Here is an 8763-nt window from a genome sequence, read left to right as displayed (position 1 = left end):
GCTCGGGCTCGCTGGGGCGGGAGCGGGCTGCCCCTGGCGGGCTGCTCCGAGCAGGGTCGGCCGGGGGGGTGGTCAACGCCGGATAATTTTCAGTTGGAGGTCACGTTTTAAGGCCTTTATCAGGAGAGCTAATGTGCATGTGTGTTAATGACGTGTACGTTAGGAGAGCCTAGGCCCCTTAAAAATGAAATGAACACAGTGCTATTCCCGGCTTCGTTTAATTCTGGTTGGGTCCCACTTTTTGGGCTCTCTCTCAACCTGCTTAAGGGCCAGCGATCTCAATTTAAACCTCAGCTCACGGTTAGTCTGAGCATCATGAAAGGAAGAAAAGGCTTTTACCTATCCTAGTCATTTGAGAAAGTTGTACAGTGAAGTACAACAAATCAATGGGGGCTGCCTTTTTTTTTTCTTCTTTTTATTGCTCATGATTCATGCAATAGCAGGGTAGATAGAAAATTATACACAGCAGAAGTACATGTCCTCTACTAACATGTTTGTTTTCTACCTGCCCAGGCTCAAAGGTGTAACAGAGACAAATATGAGACATTTTGGATTATTATTGTTGGAAATAACAGAGTAGGGGCTATCCAGTTTCTTGCATCCAATGCAGCATGTATGATTACCTGCCCTATGGGAAGATGGCCTATGTGTGCATTCAGTGCAAGGAGCTCCTGGCCCTCAGAGACCGTGTACAGGCTTTGGAGACCAGGGTGGCTGACCTGGAGGAGCTAAGGGAGACAGAGAGGTACATAGATGAGACTTTCCGGGACACAGTAGAACAGTCCCACCCCTGGTCTGACAGCCTCTGTGCTGTTGAGGAGGATGAAAGGCCCAGAGAAGGAGAACATCCAACTGGAGCAGAGGGAAACAATCCCATAGGTGGGACCCTCCTTCCAGATGATGTTGTGGTGTCCTCTTGCACTGAGGATACCTCTCCGGGGGAGGGAACTCCAGTTATCAGGAAGAGTCAGGTAATAGTTATGGGGGGTTTGATCATCAGAAACATAGATAGCTGGGATTGCAATGACCGGGAGAACCGCATGGTGAGTTGCCTGCCGAGTGCAAAGGTTGCAGATCTCTAGGGACATCTAGATAGACTTACCTGTAGTGCAGGGGAGGAGCCAGTGGTTGTGGTACAGGTAGGTACCAATGACACAGGGAAGGATAGGAGAGAGGTCCTGGAAGCCAAATTTAGGTTGCTAGGTAAGAGATCCATGGTAGCATTCTCTGAAATACTTCCAGTTCTAAACATAGGGCCAGGTAGGTAGAACTGCAGGGTCTCAATGGGTGGATGAGACGACAGTGTAAGGAAGAGGGGTTTAGATTTATTAGGAACTGGGGAAACTTTGGGGACGGGGGAATCAAAACAGGAAGGATGGGCTCCACCTAAACCAAAATGGAACCGGATTGTTGGCACTTAAAAAGGTCATAGAGTAGTTTTTAAACTAAGGCCTGGGGGAAAAGCCAACAGGTGTAGAGGGGCACGTGGTTCAGACAGAGACATCCCTTAGGAGAGGATCTATTAATGGAGATTCTCTATGTCCTAGTAAGGAGGAGAGGATGGAAGATGATAAAATACAGGTAGGATCTGATGAGAAACTGTCAATTGAGAAGTTTCATTCAATTAAATCATGTAATGGCAAACAGCTAAAAAGTGACAAGTTTTTAAAGTGCTTATATACCAATGCTAGAAGTCTAAATAATAAGATGGGTGAACTAGAATGCCTCGTATTAAATCAGGATATTGATATAATAGGCATCACAGAAACTTGGTGGAATGACGATAATCAATGGGACATGGTAATATCAGGGTACAAAATATATTGGAAGGACAGAACAGGTCGTCCTGGTGGAGGAGTGGCACTATATGTGAAATAAAGGGTAGAATCAAATAAAGTAAAAATCTTAAATGAACCAAAGAATCTCGATGGATAGTAATTCCATGCTCGAATAATAAGAATATAGTGGTAGGGATATATTACCGACCACCTGAACAGGATGGTGATAGTGACTGTGAAATGCTCAGGGAGATTAGAAAGGCTATTAAAATAAAAAAAATCAATAATAATTGGGGATTTCAACTATCCCCATATTGACTGGGTACATGTCACTTGAGGACGGGATGCAGAGATAACGTTTCTTGACACCTTAAATGACTCTTTCTTGGAGCAGCTAGTCCTGGAACTCACAAGAGGAGAGGCAATTCTTGGTTTAGTCCTAAGTGGAGCACAGGATCTGGTCCAAGAGGTGAATATAGCTGGACCACTTGGTAATAGTGACCATAATATAATTAAATTTAACATCCCTGTGGCGGGGAAAACACCACAACAGCCCAACACTGTAGCATTTAATTTCAGAAAGGGGAACTACACCAAAATGAGGAGGTTAGTTAAACAGAAATTAAAAGGTATAGCACCGAAAGTGAAATCCCTGCAAGCTGCATGGAAACTTTTTAAAGACACCATCATAGAGGCTCAACCTAAATGTATACCGCAAATTAAAAAACACAGTAAGAGAACCAAAAAAAGGCCACCATGGCTAAACAACAGGGTAAAAGAAGCAGTGAGAGGCAAAAACGCATTCTTTAAAAAGTGAAAGTTAAATCCTTGATGAGGAAAATAGAAAGGAGCATAAACTCTGGCAAATGAAGTGTAAAAATATAATTAGGAAGGCCAAAATAGAATTTGAAGAACAGCTAGCCAAAGACTCAAAAAATAATAGCCATTTATTTTTAATTACCTCAGAATCAGGAAGCCTGCTAAACAACCAGTGGGGCCACTGGACGATCAAGATGCTAAAGGAGCACTCAAGGACGATAAGGCCATTACAGAGAAACTAAATGAATTGTTTGCATTGGTCTTCAAGGCTGAGGATGTGAGGGAGATTCCCAAACCTGAGCCATTCATTTTAGATGACAAATCTGAGGAACTGTCCCAGATTGAGGTGTCAGGTGTCATTAGAGGAGGTTTTGGAACAAATTGATAAACTAAACAGTAATAAGTCACCAGGACCAAGAGTTTTGAAGGAACTCAAATGTGAAATTGCAGACTTGCTAACTGTAATCTGTAACCGATCATTTAAATCAGCTTCTGTAACAAATGACTGGAGGATAGCTAATATGATGCCAGTCTTTAAAAAGGGCTCCAAAGGTGACCCCAGAAATTACAGGCTGATAAACCTGACTTCTGTACCAGGCAAACTATTTGAAACTCTAGTAAAGAACAAAATTGTCAGACACATAGATGAACATAATTTGTTGGGAAAGAGTCAACATGGTTTTTTTAAAGGGAAATCATGCCTCACCAATCTACTAGAATTCTTTGAGGAGATAAACAACTATGTAGACAAGAGGGATCCAGTGGATAGAGTGTACTTAGATTTTCAGAAAGCCTTTGACAAGGTGCCTCATCAAAGGCTCTTAAGCAAAGTAAGCTGTCATGGGATAAGAGGGAAGGTCCTCTCATGGATTGGTAACTGGTTAAAAGATAGGAAACAAGGTGTAGGAATAAATGGTCAGTTTTCAGAATGGAGAGAGGTAAATAGTGGTGTCCCCCAGGGGTCTGTACTGGGACCAGTCCGATTCAACATATTCATAAATGATCTGGAAAAAGGGGTAAACAGGTGAAAAAATTTGCAGTTGATACAAAATTACTCAAGATAGTTAAGTCCCAGGCAGACTGCAAAGAGCTACAAAAGGAGCTCAAAAAACTGGGTGACTGGGCAACAAAATGGCAGATGAAATTCAGTGTTGATAAATGCAAAGTCACGCACACTGGAAAACTTAATCCCAATTGTACATATAAAAAGATGGGGTCTAAATTAGCTGTTACCACTCCAGAAAGAGATCTTGGAGTCATTGTGGATAGTTCTCTGAAAACATCCACTCAATGTGCAGCAACAGTCAAAAAAAACAAACAGAATGTTAGGAATCATTAAGAATGGGATAGATAATAAGACAGAAAATATCATACTGCCTCTATATAAATCCATGGTACACCTACATCTTGAATATTGTGTGCAGGTGTGGTCGCCCCATCTCAAAAAAGATATACTGGAATTGAAAAAGATTTAGAAAAGGGCAACAAAAATGATTAGGGATATGGAATGGCTTCTGTATAAGAATAGGTTAATAAAATTGAGACTTTTCAGCTTGGAAAAGAGCCAACTAAGGGGGGACATAATTTAGGGGTATAAAATCATGACTGGTGTGGAGAAAATAAATAAGGAAGTGTTATTTACTCCTTTTCATAACACAAAAACTAGGGGTCACCACATTAAATTAATAGGCAGCAGGTTTAAAACAAACAAAAGGAAGTATTTCTTTCCACAATGCACAGTCAACCTATGGAATTCTTTGCCAGAGGATGTTGTAAAGGCCACGACTATAACAGGGTTCAAAAAAGAACTAGATAAGTTCATGGAGGATAGATCCATCAATGGCTATTAGCTAGGATGGACAGAGATGGTGTCCCTACCCTCTGTTTTCCAGAAGCTGGGAATGAGAGACAAAGAATGGATCACTTGATGATTACCTGTTCTGTTCATTCGTTATGGGGCACCTGGCATTAGTCACTGTCGGAAGACAAGATACTGGCCTAGGTGGACCTTTGGTCTAACCCAGTATGGGCATTCTTATGTTCTTACATACTAGAACAGAACTCTTTAGTTTATTTTTCATAAATAATTGTTTTTATACTTCTACTTCACTCAATTTCTGAGGCAAATAATTACCAGTAATACATGTGGGCCTATGGTGAGGTGAATGGATGTGGGTTTTGAGCTGAAAATGAAAGACACTTAAGAAGGATGAATCTTACTCCTGTGTAACAAATCACTTAATTATCTGGCAAAACTAACGCTAAAGGCCGAATTATGGAGGTCAACTGAGTAATGTTTTGAAGGTTACACCAGTAATATGACCTCAGAATCCTCTGGGGGTACTACCAGGGGTTATAGAAAAACTCCGATACTAGCAATATCACTGTTCACCCTCACTCATTTCTGTTACTGTTCTGAGCGTACTGCAAAAAGCAACATTTTAATAGCTGACAGAGCCAGGGTCAGGAACTGTTTCCTCATTCATGTCTCCTTGCTGCTCCTGGAATGTTACCAGTTCTTTGGGACCCCAGTGTGGAGGGCAGCCAGAGTCAGGAAGTCTCTACACTGTGATACATTTGCAGTGCAGCTTCTATGTTAAGAAATACTGATTTTCTTGTTGTCTTAATCCCACTCAATTGCAATCGCAAAGAGGCTAGTTCAGTGGTTCTCAAACTTTTGTACTGGTGGCCCCTTTCACATAGCAAGCCTCTGAGTGCAACCCCCTTTATCAATTAAAAACACTTTTTTATATATTTACCACCATTATAAATGCTGGAGGCAAAGCAGGGTTTGGGGTGGAGGCTGACAGCTTATGACCCCCCCAAGTAATAACCTCACGACCCCCTAAGGGGTCCCAACACACAGTTTGAGAACCCCTGGGCTAGTTCAGGTGTGGAAAAGGGCGTTACACAAAAGTTTCCTGCTTTCAACATCCAGAAGCTTTTCACATCAAAATGGCCTGACTTTTGCTTGCAGAAAGTGCCTTTCTTGTTTGAGAAAAATTCAAGATGAGATCAAAACATATTTGTAAACCGAAATCTTGCTTCATTAAACTCAATGGAGAGAACTTTTTCATGCAGGTCTCCAGTGAACATTATAAAATGCCGTTGTGGAATCATTCAAATTCCTAAATCTGGCTTTCATACCAGTACATTTGTAATACTGTAGCAGGATACGATGACTTTATGGCATCATGTGAAAGTGTCCTTCAAAAAGCAGGAGAGAATTTCAGATAGCAGTGTAGCTCTGTATCCTGCAAGAGCATGATTATGAAAAGTTAGAAATTCCTGCTCCCCTTAATGGAAAAACTGTACTTGGGAAAAATAAAGCCACTAGTAATATATATACACTTGGTTCTTTGATAGGGTCAATTTCACAAACCTGAAAACAATTATGAGCCAAATTAGCTGAGAGGAAGTATTTAATCAGAAAAACATAAACGATAATCGGGAATCATTTCAGAACACTTTACCAGATTTCCCAAAAGCCACAATTGAGAAAGAAGGCTGTACTGGTTAAAAAACTGACCTGGTTTAGTGGAGAAGTGAAGGCAGTTTTATATATATTATATGAAAATATTTATAACAAATGGAGGAAGGGGAAGTTGATAGTAATGAATATAAATCAGAAGTTAGGAATTATAGAAAATTAATAGGAGAAGCAAAGGGGCACGAGGAAAAATCTATGGCTAGCAGAGTTACGGACAATAAGGAACTTTTAAATTATATTAGGAACAAAAAGAATCCTGACAGTGGTATTGGTCCAATACTAGATTGAAATGGAAGGAGTATGTGCCGATGAGTTCTCTGATGGCTGCTGAATCTAATGCATCAGTGACAGTCCTGTCCACGGGTAGGGCACACCCACACACTAGCAATGCTCTGCATTGAAGCAGCAGATTCTTTCCTCCTCTGACGCTGGTCATCACAAAGCTTGATCCAGTCCTCCTTGGAATGCCTCACTCCATCTACAAGCTGACTCCGCCAATCAGAGCAGCATTCTGCACTCCTTTTCCAGTCATCCACAGAAATTCCAAAGGATACTAAATCATCTTTGCAAGCATCCCGAAATCTGTGCAGTGGTCTGCCTCTGTATCTAGACCCTTTGCGAGCCTTAGAGGATAGCAAGCTCTTCAGGATCCTGTAATCTGGCATTCGGTTGATATGTCCAAGCCACCTGAGTCTTTTCTTACTAATCAACTTTTCCATGAATGACATACCAGCACAATTTAACACTTCCACACTTGTCGCCCAATCTTGCCATCTTATTCAAAGAATTTTATGCAAACATCTGATATGAAAACTGTTTAGTCTTTTGGTATGTTTGGCATAAGTCGTCCATGTTTCTGAGCCATATAGAAGAGTGGACTTTGCCTCATAAATATGGATTTTCACTTTAGTTGACAATTTATTATTGTTCCAGGCTCTGTCTTGCAAAAGGCCAAAGTTCCTGGCTGCTTTTCCAATTCTACTAGTGAGCTCAGCATCAAGATTTACATTGCTAATAACAGTAGAGCCAAGGTAGCAAAATTTGTCAACAACATTTAGACAAATGCCATCTAAGTTGATATCTGGAACTGGGTATGAAGAGCCTTGGTGCATGATAACTGTCTTCTTCAAACTTATTGCTAACACAAAGATTTTGCATGAATCAGAGAACTTGGTAATAAGATGTTATAGGGCAACAACACTGTGAGCCACAAGGGCTGCATCATCTGCAAACAATAGGCCCCTCATGATCTCCTTCACCTTTGTCTTAGCTCTGATCCTTGCAACAAACCTCCATCATCTCTCATGCTAAGATAGACACCCTCTCAAACATCACAGAACACATGTTGAAACAGAAATGAGAAGTAAATATTAAACAATGTAGGAGCCAGTATGCAACCCTGCTTCACTCCATTTATGTTAAATGAGGCAGACTCTTGGTTTTCATACATTACAGTTGCATTCAAGACATCAGGTAAGGATTTCACAAGGTTTAGCAATATAGGTGGACAACCAAGCTTCTTCAGAACAATGTAAAGCCCTGATCGACTAACCATGTCAAAGGCTGACCCGGGCCAGCTGCAAGTGCTTAATAGTTCTGTAGATGTACTCAAAGAGCTCAATCTATTTAGCTTAACAAAAAAAAGGCTAAGGGGTGACTTGATGACAGTTTATAATTATTTGCATGGAGAAAAAATATTTAATAATGGGCTCTTCAGTGTAGCATAGAAAGGTCTAACATGATCCAATGGCTGGAAGTTTAAGCTAGACAAATTCAGACTGGAAATAAGATGTAGATTCTTGACAGTGAGAGTAATTAATCATTGGAGCACTTTACCAAGGGTCATGGTGGATTATCCATCACTGACAATTTATAAATCAAGATTGGATGTTTTTCTAAAAGATGTGCTTTAAGAATTTCTGGGGGAACGTTCTATGGCTCATGTTTTACAGGAGGTCAGACTAGATAATCCGACCTTCTGGCCTTGGAAACTATGACCATGAGAATCCAATGAGACAGATGGGTTACAATTTGGTATTACACTGTAAGCAATTACTTCTGAAAATTAGAAGATCTCCTTATGAGGAGGGGTATCAAATTCATTTTTGGGAATGTCCAAAAATTCATAGAATAGAATATCAGGGTTGGAAGGGATCTCAGGAGGTCATCTAGTCCAACCCCCTGTTCAAAGCAGGACCAATCCCCAACTAAATCATCCCAGCCAGGGCTTTGTCAGGCCTGACCTTAAAAACTTCTAGGGAAGGAGATTCCACCACCTCCCTAGGTAACGCATTCCAGTGTTTCACCACCCTCCTAGTGAAAAAGTTTTTCCTAATATCCAACCTAAACCTCCCCCACTGCAACTTGAGACCATTACTCCTTGTTCTGTCATCTGCTACCACTGAGAACCGTCTAGATCCATCCTCTTTGGAACCCCCTTTCAGGTAGTTGAAAGCAGCTATCAAATCCCCCCTCATTCTTCTCTTCTGCAGACTAAACAATCCCAGTTCCCTCAGCCTCTCCTCATAAGTCATGTGTTCCAGTCCCCTAATCATTTTTGTTGCCCTCCGCTGGACGTTTTCCAATTTTTTCACATCCTTCTTGTAGTGTGGGGCCCAAAACTGGACACAGTACTCCAGATGAGGCCTCACCAATGTTGACTAGAGGGGAACGATC

The sequence above is a fragment of the Lepidochelys kempii genome, chromosome 16, assembly GCF_965140265.1.
Source record: "Lepidochelys kempii isolate rLepKem1 chromosome 16, rLepKem1.hap2, whole genome shotgun sequence".
Classification (NCBI taxonomy): Eukaryota; Metazoa; Chordata; order Testudines; family Cheloniidae; genus Lepidochelys; species Lepidochelys kempii.
The sequence above is the reverse complement of the archived record's forward strand: the minus strand, read 5'-3'. Positions refer to the sequence as shown.